Raw genomic sequence first — 25,266 nt, 5'->3', positions numbered from 1 at the left:
TCAACAGTTTGATCTGAGGAAAAGTCACTTCCTCTTTTCAGGAATCAACTTCTACCATCTGTCCACTAGATGGAGATAACTGAGCATCAACTTAAAAACCCTCCGTTCTTCCATGTGTGAACTATAATACCAGTGAATTAAACAAAGATCGTCCCTGGGTGGGCTCGAACCACCATCCTTTCAGTTAACAGCCGAACGCGCTGACCGATTGCGCCACAGAGACAAGTTGACCAGTTCCTGTTACAGCCTGCTGTTCCAGCTATAATTATCATAAATGTTGCTCCTTTTGTGTCTCACAGAGATCCTGCCTGTTTTGGAGAGCGTTACATTAAAGATTTAAAGGTCCCTGTTTCAATCCTGGGTTTCAGCAGCTGTTGTGGGTCCTTTTGTTCGCTCCCCCAAATGAGCTATTTCAGCACAGCACACAGTGGAAATGACTTCTCATTATTGCTTCCATGACCTGGAAGTGGAACTAAAGGTGTGTCCCTATCACCGGCCTTGATAATGATAACTGAGCACCAGTGAGTGCTCTCCTCCTCTTAGATGAGTCCTAACAACAGCACTCAGCTGTGTTATATTTTAAGGCTGTGCAGATTACAGAGATTCTCAAACATGCTTCATCTCTCCCCAAATGGGAAACTTGGTCCATGAAAAAAAACTAACTGTTGCTGGTAGGACTTGAACATGCACAGGGATTTCTACTCCATCACATTAACCACTCAGCCACAACACCCACACGCAGGAAAGCTCCCGTGACTCAACATTTTCCAGCCTGGATAGTTTCCTCCTCAACTGTTACCAAACTGTTACCTTAACAGGTGAAGGTTCGTTCTGATGGAATGAACTGTTTCTACACAAGCTGCATGAATGTGGCACAGAGCTCATGTTTAAAGTTTTTTTCTTCAGTACTCTTATTGTGTATGGAGCTCTGACTGTTGACATAAGTGCAGGTGACCTAAATTCAGCAGCATCATCAATGTCCTCATCTCATCCAAAAGGCTTCATCAGAAAGATCAGTGTTGAATGAGCTCAGAAGCTATCTGGTTAGCTAATGCTGCCAGATTATGCAGGGGATGTAGCTCAGTGGTAGAACATGCGCTTCCCATGTGTAAGTGTCTATCTACTACATCTTACATTATGAAGGAGGCACTGCTGGGATTTGAACCCAGGATCTCCTGTTTACGAGACAGGTGCTTTGACCAGCTAAGCCACAGCACCACTCTGAAGTACATGTATATACAGAGGATCTGGTGATGGAAGTGTAATGTGTATACTACAGTTGAGGTTGTTGTTGTGGTTTGTTTTAATGTCAGACTCTGCGTCTACCTGAACCTGTTTGACTGCAGATATGCATTTTCATTTGGACCCCAGGAAGAGTAGCTGCTGCCTCAGTGACAGCTAACGGGGATCCTAACAAGTGATAAACAATAAACAGGCATTTCCAATTGTCATCAAAATGTATTCTTTAATTAAATGTTCCAGAGCTCAGGCTGTTGGTACACAAACAAAGAAAGACATACTTGTGGATTCACAAGATTATATCAGGATCTGACCTTTTCCTGTTCCATCAGTAACCATCAAAGGAGTTCTGTGACAGTTCTGCTTGTTTTTGCCCATTAACACTGCTTTTTAACCCTCCTGTCATTTTCACCCGTGGAGGTGATGTTTGAAACTACACAAGGCCACATTCCCGGAAGTAGACCGGAAGAAAGCTACAACGAAGTCCTCTGGGAGTGTGGCCATTTTGTTTACTTGTGTCACTCTGGTTAATGAGCTATTATAGAAAAACGTGTTCTTCCCTGACATGCAATGGTGGTATAGTGGTAAGCATAGCTGCCTTCCAAGCAGTTGACCAGGGTTTGATTCCCGGCCATTGCAGTTTAAGTTTTGTCTTACTTTTGTTTTCCTTCCTGAAAACTAAGTCCTGTTGGCTTTAGTCTGTCTGAGTTGTACCCTGCTGTTGAGCAGATTGAAATGTGGTCATTGCCCTTTTTTAACAGGAGACAAACTTTGTTAAGAGTCATGATGGTCACTACACTACAGAAACTGCATGCACTCATTCATTTGAAGCGAACGTGAGAGTGTGACGTATCCATCTGTGTCGCGTGGGGCATCAATGAAAGGCAGGAAATGCCTTTGATCTCCAGTGACGTCACACAGTCTCGTTGTGGAGTTATTAGTTGTTGATTCTGCAAAAATGGTCCAGTGCAGTGAAATGGTCCACTATAACACTAAATTCTCATTATTAACTAAAGCTGTGTCTGTTATATCTATAACAAAAAAAGACCAATTCACTTGTGGAGCTGCTGGTAAAACAGGGACAGTCTGAGATTGCTTGGACATCCTGACTGCACAAAAGACAGACATTTCAGGATGCCTGATCCAACAAACATGTGGCTCCTGGCCCAGTTTGGTTCTTTCTTCTGTCTGCAGAACTCAAAGTTATCTGGCAGGACCATGATTGTCTTTGGAGCTTCATTAACAGAGTGCACTGTACTGTGGAGGTCATGAGAAAAAAGTGGGAGGAGTCTTTGATCTCTTTGATGTCATTAGAACCTTTGTGACAGACCTTTGTGTTTTCTTCCTCTACGATACAGACACAAACTGGCAGTACTGATGCTGAGCTGCTTAAACTGTCTGTCTTGTAAACAGGACATTCTGCATTCAAACCCCAGCAGAGCTTCGCTCTCAGTCAGAGTTGACCTCACCCGAAGTACCCCATAACTCTTGCCAAATTACTTTTTATGACCTGCTTGTTTTGACCTACATTTCCAATATTCTGCCTCCTCTTTCAACCACACCATGAAATATTGTGAGGTTGAATGCTGCACGCTGACTGCTTGTGTGTCCAAATGGCTTCAAAGACATCTTTTTGCCATGAACTCCTCCAAACCTTTGGACACAGCTTTGAGCTTTCTCACAGGTGACACAGGTGTGCTGTATTCAGGCTCCAGTCTCTTGGCATGGGTTGAAATCCCACCACTGCCAGGTCATCTCTCTCTCTGCAATTATTTAATATATTATATTTATAATATAATAATATACATTATATTATAATATATATATATATATGATATTTATAATATATGTATAGAAATACCAGAACGAAAGACAAAGAATTCATCAGTGTCTCTGATTGGAGTGACTCAATAGATTCTGTAATTGAAGTCATCTAACGTCTAAGAAGACATCAATTCCATGACTTGTTGTGTTTGGTAGGAAACACAGCACCAAGAAATAACACTATTAAATTCAAAACTCAAGTAAACGTTGAGGTTGCGTAATTAATTGCGACTTTCACTTTGTGGTGGCAGTTATGGCTCCCACCAAACCTGCTGTTGCCTTTGTCAGTCAGCACTGCCTCAACAAGTAGCACTTAGTGAATTCAACAGCCAAGTCAGTGCTCAGGTAAGCTAAAGTCTTGTGGAGAATGTGGACATCGATCCCACTACCTCTCACATGCTAAGCGAGCGCTCTACCATTTGAGCTAATTCCCCTATACTGGCATGCTAGACCCTTTAAAAAGGCTCCTTTAACAACCTCTGAGTTCACCATCAACAGGTTTCAAAGATATTTAGAAATCATTCACGATGGCCTTAAAGGCAGATATTTAGGATAATTCTAGCTGGAATAGCAGGCTGCAACAGGAAAAGTTCTGCATTTCTCTGTGGCGCAATCAGTCAGCGTGTTCGGCTGTAGCTCAGTGGTAGACGTTCACCAAAACAAAAGGCCACTCAAGGCAGAACCACTGCTCAGTCTCAAGACCAGACCATGGTCAGACCACATCTTCAAAAAACATGACGAGGTGGCCGAGTGGTACTAGACTGTAACTTCATTGTGAAGTTTTGAGGTGAGTTAAAAAAAGAGGCCAAAACATTAGAGAACTTCATTCTCTGTTTGTTTTACCATCAACCTCAGCTGCAGTATACACATTACACTTCCATTGACAGATCCTCTGTATATACATGTACTTCAGAGTGGTGCTGTGGCTTCTCTGGTCAAAGCGCCTGTCTCGTAAACAGGAGATCCTGCGTTCAAATCCCAGCAGTGCCTTCCGCCTAATGTTAGATGTTATAGATATAACAGATATCAACATGTAGAAATGTTGCTACGCCATCCTTGGTCTGGTCTTTAGCCTGAGCAGTGTTTCTGCTTTGAGTTGCCTTTTTTTTTGATGAACGTCTACCACTGATCTACATCTTCTTTGGACCTTTCCCAAACCACAGAGGCTCTGAGCTGCTGCAGCAGATGAAAAGAGGAACCATCTGATTCGAATCTGCGCGGGGAAACCCCAAAGGATTTCTACTCCATCGCCTTAACAACCATGCGCAGCAATGGTCAGAAACACTTCAAGAATATACTGTAGAGTGCAAAGCTTGGCAGTGGTGGGACTCGAACCCACGCCTCTGAAGAGACTGGAGCCTAAATCCAGCGCCTTGGACCGCTCGGCCACACTACCACATGTCCTGCCTACCTTGCCTGCAATAATGCCACATGTTTCTGACCCCTGAAAGTTGCATCGAAATGTTTGGAGCAGAGAATGGCAGAAAGATGTCCTTGAAACGTCCTGGACACACAAACAATCAGCGTGTAGCATCCAACCTCACAAACTCTCAAGTCCAGCTTCTTTGTATCTTGGTGTATAGTGATGGGATGGTTCTATATTCCCACAGAACATCCCTGGGAACCCGGACACACACCTTCTCCAAAGTTTTGTGGAAGAGGTGAAACCAAACCAGATACTATCCAACAAAAACAGCTGAGTAGAGTGCTGTGGACTTGAGCCGGTAACCGGCTGAATGATTTCAGTGCAGATAAAGGTTGTGTATGTTGGCTGGTTAAAGCAGCCTGTGTTTAAATCCCAGCAGTTCCTTGTTGCTAAAGTCAGATGTTGTAGAAACAAACTATTTTTGGGTTTTCATCAGCTGTAGGTTACAACGATCAATATTATAGATTTGACAGACAACATTCTCCATGTTTTCCTGTTAATCAGTGCTGCTGAAAATCTCATGTAGTGTGTATAAATAGCAGAGGATGGTTTCTACCCATCGACCTCTGGGTTATGGGACCAGCACACTTCCGCTGCGCCACTCTGGTCGCTGCATTGAGGTCACAGTGTCCTCTGGAGTTTTATTATTTTTATTATTTTTCTTTTTAATGGAACTTATGCTGAGGAAGTTACATGAGTTTAACTCAACAACCTTAAACTTCATCAATGAGGCACTGCGGGGATTTGAACTAGACCGGCGCTTTGACCAACTAAGCCACAGCACCACACTGATGTACAGGGATGTATTTTGGATCTGAAAATACCCCCAATATACGTGGCGGACCATCATGACTCTTACCAAAGTTTCTTTATCATATAATAAACTGTCACATTAATGTCCTGAATGTGCTGTGTGTAAATAATGAGGTTCATCAAAACAAAGTCAGAACCAGAGCTCAGGCTGTTGGTACACAAACAAAGAAAGGCATACTTGTGGATTCACAAGATTATATCAGGATCTGACCTTTTCCTGTTCCATCAGTAACCATCAAAGGAGATGCTGATTCTGTGATGTCACAAAGGTTCTAATGACATCACAGAGATCAAAGACTCCTCCCTCTTTTTCTCATGACCTCCACCATAGAGTGCTGACTGCTGCAATAATGCTGCCTTTAATAGAAGTTTAGGAACATTTCATGAAAGAATACATTTTGATGACAATTGGAAATGTCTGTTTATTGTTTATCACTTGTTAGCTGTCACTGAGGAAGCAGCTACTCTTCTACTACAAGGACTATGATGAGGCAGTGGCCATTGATAATGCTGCCTGTCCTGCTGAATTTAGGTCACCTGCACGTTTGGCAACAGTCAGAGCTCCATACACAATAACAGTACTGAAGAAAAATACTTTAAACATGAGCTCTGTGTCACATTCATGCAGCGTGTGTCAAAACAGTTCATTCCATCAGAATGAACCTTCACCTGTCACAGTATCTTAGAAGCCCTGTGATCAGCCACACAGGGGATGTAGCTCAGTGGTAGCGCGCATGCTTTGCATGTATGAGGCCCCGTGTTCAATCTCTGGCATCTCCAGCATTTATAATGAATCGTACTGCTCAACTGCTCCTGCTTCTTCACTCAAACAAATTCCTGACAATACGTATGTATGAGATTAGACACTCTGCCCATGAAATACATATAACACTCTGTATTTTTTGGTTCTAGCAGTTCTAGCAGCCCGCCCAGCTCAGTCAGTAGAGCATGAGACTCTAAATCTCAGGGTTGTGGGTTCGAGCCCCACATTGGGTGATAAGTAGGTTCTTATCTAAAATCTTCTGTTAAGAAGAGGGCTCGTCCAATTATACACCAATCAGAAGGCTGAGTAGCTCAGTCGGTAGAGCATACAGAAACTGCATGCACTCATTCATTTGAAGCGAACGTGAGAGTGTGACGTATCCATCTGTGTCGCGTGGGAGATCAATGCAAGGCAGCTCCTGCGACAGCTAAAACACCAATTTCCCTTCTCCGCAGCACAGCATGAGCCACAAAGTTACTGTTGCTTCACTTTACAAGACACTACAAATAACACAACCAGCCAACCTCACACAGCTCCATATCATAAGGGTTAGCTCTCCTGACGACTGCAAGGCAACAGCTGGGCTTGTCCAGCAAAGGAGATGCTGATTCTGTGATGTCACAAAGGTTTTAATGACATCACAGAGATCAAAGGCTCCTCCCATTTTTTCTCATGACCTCCACCATAGAGTGCTCACTGTTAATGAGGCTCAAAAGGCAATCATGGTGCTGCCATCACTTCCTGTGTTACAGCTTTTGCTTGCAGTCTCTGGACTAGAGAAACAGCAGTCAGTTGTGAGCCTGCTGTGTTGAGCAGATGGTGACCTCCAAACCTACCTTGGAAGTAATACAGACAAACCAGGTTCCGTCCAAATAGTTCCAGTTTTGTTGTTGCTTCTGTCGGCAGAACTCAAAGGTATCTGGCAGGACCATGATTGCCTTTTGAGCTTCATTAACAGAGTGCACTCTACTGTGGAGGTCATGACAAAAAAGTGGGAGGAGTCTTTGATCTCTTTGATGTCGTTAGAACCTTTGTGACATCACAAACACACCTTGCTGCAGTAGAGGTGAAAGAAAAGCACTTTCTGTCAGAAGTGGGATTTGAACCCACGCCTCCAGGGGAGACTGCGACCTGAACGCAGCGCCTTAGACCACTCGGCCATTCTGACAACGAAAGCTAGCAAATGAGCCGAAAAATTTGTTGAAAAATTAGCCCATCAAGAGACAGCGACATGCAGAACTTGTCCTGTTGCAGCCTGCTATTTCAGCTACAATTAATAAATATCTGCCATTGAAACAATCAAACATGACGAGGTGGCCGAGTGGTTAAGGCGATGGACTGCTAACCCATTGTGCTCTGCACGCGTGGGTTCGAATCCCATCCTCGTCGGTGGTTGCTTTAGTCAAAGTTGCAGCCTGCTATTCCACCTAAAATTATCTATCCAGTCAGAATTATCCTCAACGTCAGCTGGTTAGAGCTGAGCCACTTTTTTGATCATACTGTGATAAATGACATTCTCCATGTTTTCCCTAACCCAAATCGAAAAGCAGCATAGAATACTTGCACAGACGAGGTAATGTAGGGAGGAAAGGAAAGAGAAACATCATGTGGTGTGTGACTTCACTTCCTCTGTGGATAAACAAGGAGAATAAAGTTGTTTCCTAACAGCTTCTATCCAGAGACCTTCAGTGTGTGAGGTGAACATGACAATTTTTACATATGTTGGACGTTGGCAATTGGTTCCTTTGCATCGGTTGGGAATTGAACCCAGGCCTCCCATTTGGCAGGTGTGTGTTATTTGGTGTGAACATATTTTCGAAGGACTGAGTAGCAATATTTCGACATGTCAAAGGAATTTTGGTCTTTTAAAAGTTTGGGCGGTCAAGAATAGACCAAAACAACTTTGTCCTCAAAAAACACACCTTGCTGCAGTAGAGGTGAAATGAAAGTGGTTTCTGTCAGAAGTGGGATTTGAACCCACGCCTCCAGGAGAGACTGGTATTTTGGTCGACTTTTGACCGCCCACACTTTTAAAAGACTAAAATTCCTTTCTCATCTGCATGAACACATACTCATGCCTGCATGGATCCATGGTGTAATGGTTAGCACGCTGGACTCTGAATCCAGTGATCTGAATTCAAGTCTCAGTGGACCTTGAATCTAACCAATGAAACGCTGAGAGTCCTGTCAAAACATTGCCACTCTGTCCTTCGAAAATGGAAACTACCTCCTTTTGTCCACTCTACACGTATGAATGCATGCAAATTGTCTGATGAAGCCTCCTCTCTGCTTTATCTTCAGCAAGAAAATGTCAAATAAAATTAATTTTAGAAGTGAGCTGAAAGAAAAGGAGCAATTCTGAAAACAAGTTCAGGAAGTTTTGCATTCACCACTCGAGAGTTTTGAAATGAAATGAAAATCTGATTTTATCCCCATTTATATTTATAACTGTAAACTACTATCTCTTAAAGTTAAATGTAAAATCAATTTAAGAGTACATCCAAACTTATACGTTGACTCGGGTAGTAATTTCTTCTCATGCTGTTTCTCCTTTGCTGCTGCAGCTGTTACATTTTCGGTGAAACGTGCTCATCCTCTCCATGGGCCTGCTTTAAGACCTCCAACTCCACTGGGTTGAAATAACTGGATCTCCATTGATGATGGCTTTTTATAGAGGTTGTGCACACGTGCAACTCAACATGAACATGAACCAACTAAGATCAGCTGTTCTGGAACTGGATACTCAGATTTTCAAAGAGAGTCTGAGAGTAGAGTCTGTCTTGTAAACAGGACATCCTGCATTCATACCCCAGCAGTGCTTCGCTCTCAGTGGAGTTCCTCCTCATCACCTCAACTAAGCAGAAAGTCATCTCTGCAGTTGTTCTCTAAAACGTCTGTATCTGTATCTGTATCGTAGAAGAAGTAAACATTTTACATTTTCTTGCAAAAGAAAAAAAACACAGAAGCACACATTCACCATATAAGAAGTGGAGACGGTTTGGCTCCATCAATGACATGATCATGATCAGCTAACAGTCCTGTGGTTCCATGGTGTAATGGTTAGCACTCTGGACTTTGAATCCAGTGATCAGATATCCAGTGATCAGAAAGAACAAGAGCAGTCGCACCACACAAGCATTTGAAAATAAAGCTAATTTAGATTATTTTATTTGTATCTTTAGCTCAACAAAGCGCAACACAGCGTGCCAGCATTCAACTTCCCAGCAGTGCCTCTTTATTGAAGTTTCAGGTTGTTGAGATAACCTCATGTAACTTCTTCTGCAGGAGTTTAGTCAGTAATTTGGTTGAGTGAGTAAGCAGGATAATATGGAGCAGTAATTTCAGTAATTTCCAACACCGTGGAGATGATGTTTGGAACTATACAAGGCCGCATCGAGGCAGCGTCTTTCCCTGGTGGTCTAGTGGCTAGGATTCGGCGCTCTCACCGCCGCGGCCCGGGTTCGATTCCCGGTCAGGGAAAGTGTTTTTACTGAAAAATACAGGTGATTGAAAAATTGAATTATTTTGAACTCTCTCGAGATAACTTTGAAACCTGTTGATGTTGTTAAAGCAGCCTTTTCTATAATTACTGAAGTGTGCTTCGACAAACACAAAATCTTTCCCAGATGATCACATCCACTTTGACAGAAAGTGGATGTGGTGGTTAAAAATTACACTAATCTCCAGAGGAGACTGCGACCAGAACACCCTGAGCAGAGTGGCGCAGCGGAAGCGTGCTGGGCCCATAACCCAGAGGTCGATGGATCGAAACCGTCCTCTGCTATTTATACATACTGCTACATATACATACTGGATGTCCCATCATGAGACATGACTTTTTCAGCAGCACTGATTAACAGGAAGACATTGAGAACTGTCTGTCATATCTATAATATTGATCATTGTAACCTATAGCTGATGAAAACCCAAAAGCAGTTTGTTTCTACAGCATCTGAACTGAGCAACAAGGCTCTTTGACCAACTAAGCCACAGCACCACTCTGATGTACAGGGATGTATTTTGGATCTGAAAATACCCCCAACATACGTGGCTGACCATCATGACTCTTATCAAAGTTTCTTTAGCATAAAATAAATTAATTACATTAATGTCCTGAATGTGCTGTGTGTAAATAATGAGGTTCATCAAAACAAAGTCAGAACCAGAGCTCAGGCTGTTGGTACACAAACAAAGAAAGGCATACTTGTGGATTCACAAGATTATATCAGGATCTGACCTTTTCCTGTTCCATCAGTAACCATCAAAGGAGATGCTGATTCTGTGATGTCACAAAGGTTCTAATGACATCACAGAGATCAAAGACTCCTCCCACTTTTTCTCATGAACGCCACCATAGAGTGCTGCCTGCTGCAATAATTCTGCCTTTAATAGAAGTTTAGGAACATTTCATGAAAGAATACATTTTGATGACAATTGGAAATGTCCGTTTATTGTTTATCACTTGTTAGGATCCATGTTAGCTGTCACTGAGGAAGCAGCTACTCTTCTACTACAAGGACTATGATGAGGCAGTGGCCATTGATAATGCTGCCTGTCCTGCTGAATTTAGGTCACCTGCACGTTTGGCAACAGTCAGAGCTCCATACACAATAACAGTACACACACACTGAATGTTCCTTTACATTATGAGACATGACCTTTAGCTGGAAAATGTCTCATGAAAGACACATGTGAAGTCATGCAAATTTTGAGCCTCTGTGCAATCTAATCAGGAAATCTTTGCGTACTCACGTTGATGGGCTAATTTTTCAGCAAATTTTTGAGCTTTTGTGGTTGAGTAATTGTGGTTGCCTGAACACTCTGGCTTTATGTTGCTTCCCTTTGGATGGATGCAGACAAAGTGCCATGACTGTGAATAATGTAGAGAAAAGACTGACCTTCCTCTGGCAAAAGGCAAACTGCAATGGCCGGGAATCGAACCCGGGTCAACTGCTTGGAAGGCAGCTATGCTCACCACTATACCACCATTGCATGTGAAGGTGCAAACTCACAGTCCTTTTTTAATGAAACAGGTTATGGGAACTCACATGGCTGGATTTATGACCGAACATTATCCACACTTTAAATGAATCAAAGGAAACTCATCATCCCTCAACAGAGGCCTCAGATATGTCTTTCCTTCTTTCATCCTCTGGTGGAGGCCACTAGAGGTGAAAAAAATTCCAAATGCCAATTCCAAAAGAGACAATATTTCTTCCTTGCTAAGCGTCACACCATGGAACCACAAGGATGCAGCTGAGGGTCTGCTGATGGTGTCCTGAGGTGACAGCAGTTTGTAGTCTGTAATATAATACAGACTGGAGTATAACAGACTGTCACTTATTTAGTTACCTGTTTTGTCTCAGCAAGAATTTGGTTCAGGTGTCATCAGAGGAAATGACATGATGAACAGCAAACAATGTTTGTTGCAAGGATCATGTAGATCTGCATACTGTAGGGTATCATTAATATCACAGGTTGGTAACATCACGAGTGGGTAGGCTATTGCCTCAGTGTGTATTTGTATCAATAAGTGACAGACACAGATGTGTTTTCAGAGACAGACTGCAGAGAAACTGGTCCGTTGGCATGATCACAGTGATCATGGCTGCTGATTGATGTGTCTGCTGGTGGGTGTGTTGATCAGTATGTGGGGAGTGTTCATTAGCCAATCAATGAGCAGTGTTGGCTGGAACATGTCACACGCTGTTATGACTCTTACCAAAGTTTGTCTTCTGTGAAAAGCTGTCGGTCACCAAATTTCCATCCATTCCATTCCATTCATCAAAATATATTCTTTAATTAAATGTTCCTAAACTTCTATTAAAGGCAGCATTATTGCAGCAGAGCTAAAGCTGCTAAAACTGCTAAAGCTAGCACACCATCCAGGGGATGTAGCTCAGTGGTAGAGCGCATGCTTTGCATGTATGAGGCCTCGGGTTCAATCCCCGGCTGATAATGAAGCACATTGTCAGGAGAGCCACGTCACAGGCTGCTGTGGAGTGGTAATTGAGGGATCAGAATTTTGGAGAGCAGAACTCTTTCCTGTGCTTCAGATACACTGTTTGGTTCTGAGCTGATCATTAATAATCAATGAATGATCAATAAGCTTCTCAGCTGCTCTGAATGGTGACAGTGAGGCAGCCTTTGTGTTTACATCTGAATCACATGTGATTTTGGAAATTCTTCAAAGCAGCTTCAAAGGAAAGACTTTCATTCTGTGAGTACTGTGACATCATCAGATGACATCATCAGGTGACGTATCAAAGGCAGCAGCTCTTCAGACTCACATCACAATAAGTTTTGTGTCTTATTTGGCTCCATTTGGTGGAAGCTGTGAATCGCAGGATTCAGGGGGAATACATCCATACATACATCTTCACTGAAATAATGACACCTGTGAGACAGCTCAAAGCTGTGTCCAAAGGTTTGGAGGAGTGAATGGCAGAAAGATGTCTTTGAAGCCATTTGGACACACAACCAGTCAGCGTGCAGCATTCAACCTCACAATATTTCATGTGGTTGTGGTGTGGTTGAAAGCTGAGGAAGAATATTGGAAATGTAACTTTGGGTCTTAAAAAAAAAAAAAAAACTGCTTATCGCCCAACGTGGGGCTCGAACCCACGACCCTGAGATTAAGAGTCTCATGCTCTACCGACTGAGCTAGCCGGGCTGCTAGAGACACGAAACATCCTCCAAAAAAAAAATTGCAAAAAATCATTTCAAAATAAAAGCCGTTGTCTACGTTGCTCATGTTCGGTCATAAATCCAGCCACATGAGTTCCCATAAACAGTTTCATTAAAAAAGGACTGTGATTTTGCACCTTCACCTGCAATGGTGGTATATTGGTAAGCATAGCTGCCTTCCAAGCAGCTGACCCGGGTTCGATTCACGGCCCTTGCAGTTTAGCTTTTGCCAGAGGAAGGTCAGTCCTTTCTCTACATTATTCACAGTAATGGAACTTACCTTGTCTGCATCCATCCATCTGTCTTCAACCAAAGCAACAGAGTTCCATTACTCGTGATGAGCAGGAACTCCACCGAGAGTGAAGCACTGCGGGGGTTTGAAAGCTGCAACAATAGCCAAAAAATTTGCTAAAAAATTAGCCCATCAAGAGACAGAGACATGCAGATATTTTCCTGTTGCAGCCTGCTATTCCAGCTAGAGTTATCCTAAATATCTGCCTTTAAGGCCATCGTGAATGATTTCTAAATATCTTTGAAACCTGTTGATGGTGAACTCAGAGGTTGTTAAAGGGCCTTTTCCCAAAGCTTAGCTTGCATGCTAGCATGCCAATACAGGGGAATTAGCTCAAATGGTAGAGCGCTCGCTTAGCATGTGAGAGGTAGTGGGGTCGATGCCCACATTCTCTACAAGACTTTAAGTTGCACCAATGGCCACCATCACTTTGAGTTACCGATGTGGGATAGATCCTCAGGACAGTTTTGTGCTTTGCTTTACCGTGTTGTTTCTCTGCAAGCCTTTGATGGAAGTTCAGTCCACAAAATGGTTGTATCAAATCTTCATCAAGTTAGAGCGTGGTGCTAATAACACCACAGTCATGGATTTGTGACGAATGTGGGCATCGATCCAGCTCACATGCATGTCAAGGGCTCGTTGGTCTAGGGGTATGATTCTCGCTTTGGGTGCGAGAGGTCCTGGATTCAAATCCCGGACGAGCCCTTCACATCATGTGTCCAATAACCTGCACCCCTATTCAACTACTGTAAGTATAGTATTAGGCAGAATGTTAGGTATCTACAATTAAGGAAGGAAAGTCTGATGTAAATGCACAAAGACAAAAGGCAAGCTTGTGGGTTCACAAGATTATATCAGGGTCTGTCCTTTTCCTGTTCCATCAGTAACCATCAAAGGAGATGCTGATTCTGTGATGTCACAAAGGTTCTAATGACATCACAGAGATCAAAGACTCCTCCCATTTTTTTCTCATGACCTCCACAATAGAGTGCACTCTGTTAATGAAGCTCCAAAGACAAACGTAGTGTGTCACTTCCTTGAAGGTTTGAATGATGTGTGAGTCTGAAGAGCTGCTGTCTTTGATCCATGTAACAGTGTATCTTTCATCCAAAGTCACAACTTTGAGAAGTTAGACAATGTGAGACATGTGGCATTATTGCAGTGAAACGGGTGTAGTTCAGTCAGACCTGCTGATCTGCAGTGATGGGCTGTGTGTGTCTATGGGGGGTGTAGCTCAGTGGTAGAGCATTTGACTGCAGATCAAGAGGTCCCCAGTTCAAATCTGGGTGCCCCCTGCCACCACCATGAAACTACATGTTTTCATACGCAAGCAAAAAGAAAAATCTTGCCTTTGTCTTTTTCTGTTTGAGCCCCAACAGTGCTCATTAGTTTAATATATAGAAAACCTAAAGTAGGATTTGATTCAATAACAGCAGGACAAAGTGTGTCATCAATCTTCTGAATTCTACAGACTGAGTTCATGTTCTGATAGATTTATTTTACAGCTGTAGTAACAATAAATCTCCAGCAGGTGGAAGTATTGCTGCTCAGATGTCATGTACACTGTGGGACACACAATACTCACAGAGGACTTTATTGTGCTGCAGTGAGATGTATAAAAAGCTCCAGTTCTACAGTCAGAAGATGTCCAGTCTGAAGGTGGATGAGTTCTGACTGCAGAAGAAAGTTTCAGAGCGTCTTCCAATAGCTGATTATTGATCTGTGATCAGGTTATCAATCAAATATGCTGCTTTCTGGGTCTTAACATTAATAATAAGAACAAGTGTTTACAAAAAATGCAGTTGAGGTTGATGGTAAAGTGGTTTGTTTTAATGTAGGACTCTGCGTCTACCTGAACCTGTTTGACTGCAGATGTGCATTTTCATTTGGACCCCAGGAAGAGTAGCTGCTGCCTCATTTGTAAAACATTCAGTCATACGCGAGGACATCACGAATATTGTTGGAATAGAAAATCTTATTTTTTCTGTGTGTGCTCCTGAGAAAGAGGCTCAAATCCAAACCCAGGAGACAGAAGTTGAGTGAGTCAGTGAGGAAGAAGCTGCTCGTTCTCCTTCAACAGTTTGATCTGAGGAAAAGTCACTTCCTCTTTTCAGGAATCAACTTCTACCATCTGTCCACTAGATGGAGATAACTGAGCATCAACTGAGAACTGAGTTCTTCATCATCTGGAAACAGACAGCATTGTTTTCTTCAGCTGGAGCTCTTTGTTCAAATCTACATTGAGATTCAGAGCCAAATGTTTTTCCTTTCCTGGATTTACTTCATCATTTCAGTCACTCTCTGGATTCAGCTGACAAATGCAAAATACAACCAACATTTAAACGATGACGTGTTGAAGCTAAACTTTATTGATTCAGTCTGATCAGCAGAATATAACCTGATGAAATCAGCAACATTAAACTGATGTTTCTACATGAATGCATCACTGATTCTAAAACCATAAACTGAACATGAACACTCTGTACACTCAGCGTTACACACATGAAGACAACATCATGTGTTTAAGGTGATGTTGAGCTGAACAGGACTTGTATTGAACACACAGAGGGAGTGCACCGTTCCTGGAGATACTGCAATACCAGGTCGATGCGTGGAGTGGACGGAGCAAGCCCCTATTCCATCTCCCTGTTCCAAAAATCTATTTAATATATGGTCCCCGGGTAGGGGACGTATCAGATATTAAGTTTCATGCAGCATATGTAACACATGAATAAGTTGTTAGATCCTATTCTAATGCACTAATTTCTATGCAAACATCAAAAACTTTAAATTTTTTAAAACTTAGTCTTTACTATAGTTAACTTTAGAATGAGCAAATAGAAGCTGCCCTCGAATATGCACTTCCTTGGCAAGTTAACGTTCCGCGAGGTCCTGGACTCTAGACTCTGGTCTTCACAGCGTCCAGCAGTCCCTGTAGCTCGGTGGTCCGCTGATGTCACAATACTCACAGAATGAAACATCTGCTTCGAATCGGGGCTCCATTGATGCTGTCTTTTTAGAGTTTTGGTGCACGCACTTAACTCCGGGTGAAACTACTCCGAGTTGATCAAGCTAAATCAAATCTGCTGTTCTGGGACGGAAAACTCAGAGTTCAGGGCCAGACTCAGAATCTGTTGAACCTGCTTTGTGAAACGGACCCCACTTCTGAAAAGTAAAACCCATGTGTGTGAAAAACAGTGTGAGAGGATTGATGAAATTTAAATAATAATAATAATAATTTAAATAATAATACACCTTTAGTCAGATGGTGTATATGTTTGACTCCAGCTGTCAGTGTCATGATGTTCTGGCTGATCTTATTTCTTCACTCAATTGTGGATTGATCGGGAAAAGCACGAAGCAGGAGGAAGAACTTTTCTCACAGGTCTTTGTTTCCACTCGGCCACATTAATGACGCAGCCAAACCGGAAGTGACCGGAGCTGCTCCACACCAACGGGACTGACGGTCTTTAGTCCCTCAGCTGGAAAGTGAAGGAGCTAAAATGTCTACAGCAGAAGTCCTGCGGGGTTTTGTCACCGACAGACTCGCCGCCACCTGCCGGGAGATCTTAGCGGCCGTGGACAGAATGGTAGCCGGATATGAGGAGGAGGCTTCGGGCTTCAGGCAGGAGATCGACCGGCAGAGGAGCCAGCTGGAGCTGCTGCAGCCCCGAGTCCTGATCCACAAAACGGGTCGGTTGTTTTTATGAGTGAGAAAGGCTGAGGACTGTATTTGGCAGATGTAGAATGAAGCAGCTGGAGGAATAACTGTGTTCATATTGTAGCTAATAAAGAGGATTCATTATTGAATTGTTTCTTCCAGATGTTCAGCAGTTGATGGTGAAAAAAGAGGTTCCTGCTGAGTTCACCTCCAGTCCGGATCCGGAGGATTCAGAGAGTCCAGTCCTTAAACAGGAACAGGAGGAGGACCAGGTACCAGGACTGGAGGAGACCAGGAACCCTGTGAGGCCGTTTCAGGTGAAGAGTGAGGATGAAGAGATGAATGAACCGGCCAGGAGCTGTGATCCACAGAGTCCTCTTCAACCAGATCCAGATCCAGAGGAAGAGGTCTCAGACTCCTCTGATACTGAAATCAGTGAAGATTATCATGAAACCAGAGTGGCCCAGTCAGATGTGAAAATACATGAAGGTGATGCAAATGTTAGAAAATGTGACAGCAATGAAAAACCCATCAGCTGCTCTGAGTGTGGGGAAACGTTTAAAAAAAAGTGGGATCTGAAGATTCACAGTGTAGTCCACACAGGAGAGAGACTGTTCTGCTGTGATGTTTGTGGGAAAAATTTTTTGCAGAAGGCCAATCTTAGGTTTCACATGGTAGTTCACTCAGAAGAGAGACCCTTCACCTGTGATGTTTGTGGGAAAAGGTTTAAACTACAGAATATCCTTAAAGCACACATGGTAGTCCACACAGAAGAGAAACCCTTCAGCTGTGATGTTTGTGGGAAAAGGTTTAAACGACAGAAAATCCTTAAAGAACACATGGTAGTCCACACAGGAGAGAGACCCTTCAGCTGTGATGTTTGTGGGAAAAGGTTTAAACTACAGAACGCCCTTAAATCACACATGGTAGTCCACACAGGAGAGAGACCCTTCAGCTGTGATGTTTGTGGGAAAAGGTTTAAACTACAGAACGCCCTTAAAGAACACATGTTAATCCACACAGGAGAGAGACCCTTCAGCTGTGATGTTTGTGGGAAAAGGTTTAAACTACAGAACACCCTTAAATCACACATGGTAGTCCACACAGGAGAGAGACCCTTCAGCTGTGATGTTTGTGGGAAAAGGTTTAAACTACAGAACACCCTTAAATCACACATGGTAGTCCACACAGGAGAGAGACCCTTCAGCTGTGATGTTTGTGGGAAAAGGTTTAAACTACAGAACGCCCTTAAATCACACATGGTAGTCCACACAGGAGAGAGACCCTTCAGCTGTGATGTTTGTGGGAAAAGGTTTAAACTACAGAACACCCTTAAATCACACATGGTAGTCCACACAGGAGAGAGACCCTTCAGCTGTGATGTTTGTGGGAAAAGGTTTAAACTACAGAAAATCCTTAAATCACACATGGTAGTCCACACAGAAGAGAGACCCTTCAGCTGTGATATTTGTGGCAAAAAATTTAAACTAAGGCGAAACCTGAAATTTCACATGGAGGCCCATACAGAGGGGAAACCGTTTGGTTGTGACAAATGTTAAGAAGAGAAAGACCGAAGCAGGTGACTGCAGGATCTTTGCTGGTTGACCAAAGGCAAACTGTAACATGTTTGGTAATTTGTTTTTACTTTTGCTTTGTTGTTTTTTGTCCTCACTCAGTTGTGTTTGAGTCACTGACATATATACCAGAAAAAAAGGTTTTGTCAAAGAATTTCAATAAAACGCATAAATATTGTTGACTTTTGTTCTGCTAATTCATCTTTATAGAAACATGTGTTTTTGTTTTTTGTTTTTTTTATTTGCAATCAGAAATTATGTGACAATTTGTTGTATTATGCCTAAAATATGCTGTGATATGAAAATAATATAAACTGAAAATGGATTAAACCTGTAAGTTACTCACTTTATCAAAGTCATTTATCAGAACTAAACGGTGATCCATTGTAGTTTTGTGAAAATGAGCATTGAGCATTATTTTCTAAATCATCGCTCAAAGTGAGACCTATGCTGTCGGTCTATCAACATATTTTCTACTTATTGTGACATACTTTGCTATAAAGTTATAACAATATTTGTCACTCTGTGATGCTGTTTTCTATGTATTCCATGAATGTTTTCAGATTTTATCATTCATAACAGACTCTGGCTGGCAGAAATGAGATCCACAGGTCACAGTAAGGTCACAGGGATGCTCTGGTACCGAAGAGAGCTCATAAAAATATCACTTGAGCAGAAAACAGGAACCAAAGGAATGTCAAAAAAAAAATCTGCATCAGTGAAACGTTCATTCATACGTGAGGACATCAAGTATATTGTGACACCCATGAATATGTGCTCACACTATACAGTTTAATTGTTTCAGTTTTGATGTGTTTATTGTGACAGCAGAGCCGTTTTTCAGTTAATTTTGGATATTTGAAGTCAATCCCTGATTTTCGCAACAAGGGGGCATCACCTCTGTAGTCAGTTGGTTTGACGAGGCTGCTATTCAACTCTCACCATCAGTGCAACACATTGCCTGTTGCCTGTCTCATCATTTTTCCATTCTTTGGAGAACAGATTTAATCTGTCTACAAACCTGAAGCCAGCGTTTGTTCCATGAACACGACATGCTGATGTTCGCACAGTTGTGCTGTCCTTTTCCTCGACTTTGGTTTCACCAGAACCATGAAATATAGTTTGAGAGTTTGTGAGGTTGGATGCTGCACGCTGACTGGTTGTGTGTCCATGATGCTTCAAGGACATCTTTCTGGTACTCTCTCCTCCTAACGTTTGGACGCAGCTTTGAGGAGACACAAAACGTGAGACATGTGGCATTAGTGCAGTGAAGCTAGCAGCTGTATGTGGTTGTGTAGCTGAGCGGTCCAAGGTGCTGGATTCTCCAGTGGCCACCGTCACTTTGAGTCACCGAAGTGGAAAAGATCCTTCTTGACGACAGTGTTGTGTTTTGCCTACATCTGAGCTAAAGATACAAATAAAATAATCTAAATCGGCTTTTATTTTGAAATGCTTGTGTGGTGCGACAGCTCCTGTTCTTTCTGTAGCTCAAAGCGTTAAGGAGTTCAAACACAGCAAAACATATTAAATGATAAAAATGAAGATGTGTTGTTGTGGCCGAGTGGTTAAGGCGATGGACTAGAAATCCATTGGGGTTTCCCCGCGCAGGTTCAAATCCTGCCAACAATGTTTACTTCCTTTTATGGACCAAGTTTCCCATTTGGGGAGAGACACAGCTGAGTGCTGTTTTTAGGAATCATCTAAGAGGAGGAGAGCACTCACTGGTGCTCAGTTATCATTATCAAGGCCGGTGATAGGGACACACCTTTAGTTCCACTTCCAGGTCATCGAAGCAATAATGAGAAGTCATTTCTACTGTTTGCTGTGCTGAAATAGCTCATTTGGGAGAGCGTTAGATTGAAGATTTAAAGGTCCCTGTTTCAATCCCGGGTTTCAGCAGCTGGGTCCTTTCAAAGACAATCCCTGAGCTTTGTTTTTTAATTATGGAGTTAAAGTCACTTAGTGTAACACATCACAGATTCTGTCTTCTCCATGAACACCTTTTATACCAGGCATTGTTTCTTAAAACAATGACTTAACTTTTTGCTACAGAAAAAACAAGAACAACCATGGAAGCATTTCAAAAAGAAAGCCAATTTTGATTGTTTTATCTGTATCTTCAGCTCAGTCCCCACTTTAGAAACTCAACATGACAGGATGAAGGTGGAGGTGACTGGATGTAAGATCATATCACATTATGCACAGCTTGGGCTGTTGGCGGGATTCAAACCTACGCCTCTGAAGAGACTGGAGCCTAAATCCAGCGCCTTGGACCGCTCGGCCACACCACACACATTTGTATAGAATAAGAACTAAGGAAAGGTTCTCCAACTTAAACAGGTTCATTTCAATGTTGTGTGTTGTGTTCTTGTGTGTCCAAAAGGCGCCTTTGACAGCCTTTTGGACACACAACCAGTCAGCGTGACGCATCCACCCTCACAATATTTCATGGTGTGGTTGAAAGAGGAGGGAGAATATTGGAAATGTAGGTTAAAAAAAAAAAAAAACAGAGTTTGAACCTAACTCAGGTACCACCTCCGATGCCGAAACTCAGGATTGAACCAGGGACCTTTAGATCTTCAGTCTAACGCTCTCCCAACTGAGCTATTTCGGCTGGATGGCTCCGTTTCTGCTGGATGTTCTGCGACAGTTCTGCTTGTTTTTGCCCATTAACACTGCTCTTTAACCCTCCTGTTGTTTTCACCCCCCGCCCATTATTTAGTGTTCCTGGTCTGTTTTAACTTCCCCTCAATGAAAACAAAAAATATTAATAACCACCTTCATTGTGGGACTTTGGAGAAGTGGAGAAATAAAATAATAATCTAAATTGGCTTTTATTTTGAAATGCTTGTGTGGTTACTGTTCTTGTTCTTTCTGCAGCTCAGATGGAAAGCTGTGTCCAAATGTTTGGAGCGGAGAGTGGCAAAAAGATGTCCTTTTTCTTTCACCTCTACTGCTGTAAGGTGTGTTTGGGGACAAAGGTATTTTGGTCAACTTTTGACCGCCCACACTTTTAAAAGACTAAAATTCCTTTCATATCTGCATGAACACACACACCTCCCTGGTTACATGGTGTAATGGTCAGCACTCTGGACTCAGAATCCAGCTATCCGAGTTCAAGTCTTGGTGGAACCTGAGTCTTACCAATGGAACACTGAGAGTCCTGAAAGAAAAACTGCCACTCTGTCCTTTGAAAATGGAAACAACCTCCTTTGGTCCACTCTACACATATGACTGCATGCAAATTGTCGGATGAAGCCTCCTCTCTGCTTTATCTTCAGCAAGAAAATGTAAAATAAAATTAATTTTAGAAGTGAGCTGAAAGAAAAGGAGCAATTCTGAAAACAAGTTCAGGAAGTTGTGCATTCACCACTCGAGAGTTTTGAAATGAAATTAAAATCTGATTTTATCCCCATTTATATTTATAACTGTAAACTACGATCTCTTAAAGTTAAATGTAAAATCAATCGAAGAGTACATCCAAACTTATACGTTGACTCAGGTAGTAATTTCTTCTCATGCTGTTTCTCCTTTGCTACTGCAGCTGTTACATTTTCGGTGAAACGTACTCATCCTCTCCATGGGCCTGCTTTCAGACCTCCAACTCCACTGTGTTGAAATAACTGGATCTCCATTGATGATGGCTTTTTATAGAGGTTGTGCACACGTGCAACTCAACGTGAACATGAACCAACTAAGATCAGCTGTTCTGGAACCGGATACTCAGATTTTCAAAGAGAGTCTGAGAGTAGAGTCTGTCTTGTAAACAGGACATCCTGCATTCATACCCCAGCAGTGCTTCGCTCTCAGTGGAGTTCCTCCTCATCACCTCAACTAAGCAGAAAGTCATCTCTGCAGTAAACGTAAAACGTCTGTATCTGTATCGTAGAAGAAGTAAACATTTTACATTTTCTTGCAAAAGAAAAAAAACCACAGAAGCACACATTCACCATATAAGAAGTGGAGACGGTTTGGCTCCATCAGTGACATCCCTCGACACTGGAACCTCAAACTAGCACCTAGCAGGGTTCCATGGTGTAATGGTCAGCACTCTGGACTTTGAATCCAGTGATCTGAGTTCAAGTCTCGGTGGAACCTCTGTCTTCTGATTTAGTGGGATAGTGACTACATATAACAGTAACTCCACTCTCCCCAAAAACAGTGATCCACCCCTGAGCAGAGAGGAGGCTTCATGAAACAGTTTCTCTTTTCACCTGCTGCAGCAGCTCAGAGCCTCTGTGCTTCAGTAAAGGTCCAAAGAGGATGTAGCTCAGTGGTAGAGGATTCAAACCCAGGAGACAGGTATTTTGACCAGCTAAGCCACAGAACCACTCTGAAGTACATCTATATACAGAGGATCTGTTAATGGAAGTGTAATGTGTATACTGCAGCTGAGGTTGATGGTAAAGTGGTTTGTTTTAATGTCGGACTCTGCATCTACCTGAACCTGTTTGACTGCAGATTTGCATTTTCATTTGGACCCCAGGAAGAGTAGCTGCTGCCTCAGTGACAGCTAACGGGGATCCTAACAAGTGATAAACTATAAACAGACATTTCCAATCATCATCAAAATGTATTCTTTCATCAAATGTTCCTAAACTTCTATTAAAGGCAGCATTATTGCAGCAGTCAGCACCGTCGTACAGTGTTGGGGAAGTTACTTTAAAATGGAATCAGTGACAGATTACTAATCACTGTAAAAGGGATGAAACAGAACTATTTCATTCCTTCAAAAAGCTATAACATAAATATATTCAACCACTTTTTGATTCCTGACCTGTTCCAAAGTGAATTGCTTATCAGACAGCCCCCCATTTCAGGTGCATGTGATTACACTGAAATAATATCAAAGATTTGTTTTATTTCATTTTATTCCATTCAGAAAGTAAAAATAATATATTTTATGACATCATTACACACAGTGACATATTTCAAGTGTTTATTTCTTTTAATATTGATCATTGCGGTAAAAGCTGTAGTACAGGAAGTGTCCTGGGTTGAAATCCCAGTCGAGCCCATAATGTCTTGTAGCCAACAGAAGTGCCTCACTCTCATGACTCTTAACAAAGTTTGTCTCCTATGAAAAGGCACTCACCAATTTCCTTCTGCTAAACACAGGACCGTGCATTTACATTTTCTCTTGTCTAGCCAGGGCCTCAAAGCCTCGGTCTAAACACCTTGTCCTTTGGGCCATGTGGGGTCTGAGTGTGGCCCATTTTAATGTCCTGTTGTCAGTTTATTGTCTGTTCTTGTCATATTTCATTGCTTCAACATTCATCAGGATGAAGGCAGCATCAAGCAGCAGAGGTTTCTGTAAAATGGACACAGTTAGGGAACCCTCAGTCTTCTGATCCGAAATCAGACGCACCATGGAACCAGAAGGGGTTGTCTGGGACTAAACTAAACAGAGCAGGTCCCTGGTGGGCTTCGAAGCCATTCACTTATTGTCACATCTGCCCCAGTGGCCTAATGGATAAGGCACTGGCCTCCTAAGCCAGGGATTGTGGGTTCGAGTCCCATCTGGGGTGGTTTACAGCAAAGCACACAAAGCCCCCGTGAAATCCTCCACAAACTGAAGGACTCTCCACCTGGAGCAGAGGACCAGACATCAACAACACAACAGTCTGTGATCTGACTTCATTCATTTTAACATTAGAAAAAAGCTGCTGATGATTATTTTAATTTCTGTGTTTATATTCAACAATGTATTTGAAGTTGATATCTTTCTATAATGATCCATCATGGACCGCTGGACACTTTCATATCAGTAAATCCACCGTGTTTTAAAGAAGTTCAGAGTGTTTCAGAGTTTCTGACATGATACAGACAGACAGAGAGAGAAGAGTCCCGACACTCCCTGATCTCACTGCGGGGTGGTCACGTGGTTCATGAGCTACAACGGAGTCCTGTGGGTGTGTGGCCATTTTGTTTACTTCTATCACTCTGGTTAATAACATATTATAGAAAAACACACGTGCTCTCCCCGTCGGGGAATCGAACCCCGGTCTTCCGCGTGACAGGCGGAGATACTGTCCACTATACTAACGAGGAGCTGCGAAGAGACTTTTAGTGTGTGATGTAAACATGACAACCACTACACTACAGAGACTGCACTCATTCATTTGGAGCGAACGTGAGAGAGTGACGTGTGAATCTGTGTCGCGTGGGAGATCAATGAAAGGCAGGAAATGCCTTTGATCTCCAGTGACGTCACACAGTCTCGTTGTGGAGTTGTGCATCAGTGAAACATTCATTCATACACGAGGACATCACGAATATTGTTGGAATAGAAAATCTTATTTTTTCTGTGTGTGCTCCTGAGAAAGAGGCTCAAATCCAGTTGAGTGAGTCAGTGAGGAAGAAGCTGCTTGTTCTCCTTCAACAGTTTGATCTGAGGAAAAGTCACTTCCTCTTTTCAGGAATCAACTTCTACCATCTGTCCACTAGATGGAGATAACTGAGCATCAACTGAGAACTGAGTTCTTCAGCAGAATATAACTTGATGAAATCATCATTTCAAAATTTAACTGGAAAAAAACTCAGCAGCTGTACATGCAGTGACTAGTTCTCCTGCTCAGGTGTCGTCTCTCAGGGCATCATGTGTTGTCTTTGTGTGTCTTTGTGTCCGATGCTTCACAGCTCACAGGCCAAAGTGCGTGCTGGCCTTCATGGCTCACCTGTACAGATCAGAGAGCTCAGCTTGCTTCAGAGCTGTTATAACGCTCCAAAGCAGGAGGTGGAAATTACTTTTCCTGTTTCAGTGATGGAGCAAAAAGTCACTGTGTGTTTGTTTCTTTTAATATTGATCATTGTAACCTACAGCTGATGAAAACCCAAAAATAGTTTTTTTTTTTCTTCAACAAGGAACTGATGGGATGTAAACACAGGCCGCTTTAACCAGCTGACAGCATTGGCTGTGAAATCATTCAGCCTGTTATCGGCTGAAGTCCACAGCACTGTCCTCAGCTGTTTTTGTTGGATAGTATC

General features: G+C 42.5%; 1 protein-coding gene, 16 non-coding genes and 1 pseudogene across 17 annotated transcripts in view; 9 read left to right on the top strand and 9 right to left on the bottom strand.

Annotated features, from left to right (window-relative positions):
• The window catches only part of LOC115057552 (NLR family CARD domain-containing protein 3-like), a 61,918-nt gene that overhangs the window by 23,185 nt on the left and 13,467 nt on the right, over positions 1–25,266 (top strand). The gene's annotated exons all lie outside the window — the stretch shown is intronic.
• On the bottom strand, positions 150–223 carry trnan-guu (transfer RNA asparagine (anticodon GUU)). The gene has a single exon. It is a non-coding gene; the product is annotated as a tRNA-Asn (tRNA).
• On the bottom strand, positions 1,145–1,218 carry trnat-cgu (transfer RNA threonine (anticodon CGU)). Its single transcript has one exon. It is a non-coding gene; the product is annotated as a tRNA-Thr (tRNA).
• Positions 4,378–4,459, bottom strand: trnal-uag (transfer RNA leucine (anticodon UAG)). Its single transcript has one exon. It is a non-coding gene; the product is annotated as a tRNA-Leu (tRNA).
• trnal-cag (transfer RNA leucine (anticodon CAG)) lies at positions 7,151–7,233 on the bottom strand. Its single transcript has one exon. It is a non-coding gene; the product is annotated as a tRNA-Leu (tRNA).
• Positions 7,373–7,454, top strand: trnas-gcu (transfer RNA serine (anticodon GCU)). Its single transcript has one exon. It is a non-coding gene; the product is annotated as a tRNA-Ser (tRNA).
• trnaq-cug (transfer RNA glutamine (anticodon CUG)) lies at positions 8,150–8,221 on the top strand. Its single transcript has one exon. It is a non-coding gene; the product is annotated as a tRNA-Gln (tRNA).
• trnae-cuc (transfer RNA glutamic acid (anticodon CUC)) lies at positions 9,474–9,545 on the top strand. Its single transcript has one exon. It is a non-coding gene; the product is annotated as a tRNA-Glu (tRNA).
• trnag-ucc (transfer RNA glycine (anticodon UCC)) lies at positions 10,986–11,057 on the bottom strand. The gene has a single exon. It is a non-coding gene; the product is annotated as a tRNA-Gly (tRNA).
• Positions 12,666–12,738, bottom strand: trnak-cuu (transfer RNA lysine (anticodon CUU)). The gene has a single exon. It is a non-coding gene; the product is annotated as a tRNA-Lys (tRNA).
• Positions 13,678–13,749, top strand: trnap-ugg (transfer RNA proline (anticodon UGG)). The gene has a single exon. It is a non-coding gene; the product is annotated as a tRNA-Pro (tRNA).
• On the top strand, positions 14,268–14,339 carry trnac-gca (transfer RNA cysteine (anticodon GCA)). Its single transcript has one exon. It is a non-coding gene; the product is annotated as a tRNA-Cys (tRNA).
• LOC115058297 (uncharacterized) lies at positions 15,611–15,784 on the bottom strand (annotated as a pseudogene).
• Positions 19,827–19,908, top strand: trnas-aga (transfer RNA serine (anticodon AGA)). The gene has a single exon. It is a non-coding gene; the product is annotated as a tRNA-Ser (tRNA).
• Positions 20,821–20,893, bottom strand: trnaf-gaa (transfer RNA phenylalanine (anticodon GAA)). Its single transcript has one exon. It is a non-coding gene; the product is annotated as a tRNA-Phe (tRNA).
• trnaq-uug (transfer RNA glutamine (anticodon UUG)) lies at positions 22,306–22,377 on the top strand. Its single transcript has one exon. It is a non-coding gene; the product is annotated as a tRNA-Gln (tRNA).
• On the top strand, positions 23,735–23,807 carry trnar-ccu (transfer RNA arginine (anticodon CCU)). The gene has a single exon. It is a non-coding gene; the product is annotated as a tRNA-Arg (tRNA).
• Positions 24,259–24,330, bottom strand: trnad-guc (transfer RNA aspartic acid (anticodon GUC)). Its single transcript has one exon. It is a non-coding gene; the product is annotated as a tRNA-Asp (tRNA).

Source organism: Echeneis naucrates, chromosome 2, assembly GCF_900963305.1.
Source record: "Echeneis naucrates chromosome 2, fEcheNa1.1, whole genome shotgun sequence".
NCBI lineage: Eukaryota > Metazoa > Chordata > Actinopteri > Carangiformes > Echeneidae > Echeneis > Echeneis naucrates.
The sequence above is the reverse complement of the archived record's forward strand: the minus strand, read 5'-3'. Positions and strand labels throughout refer to the sequence as shown.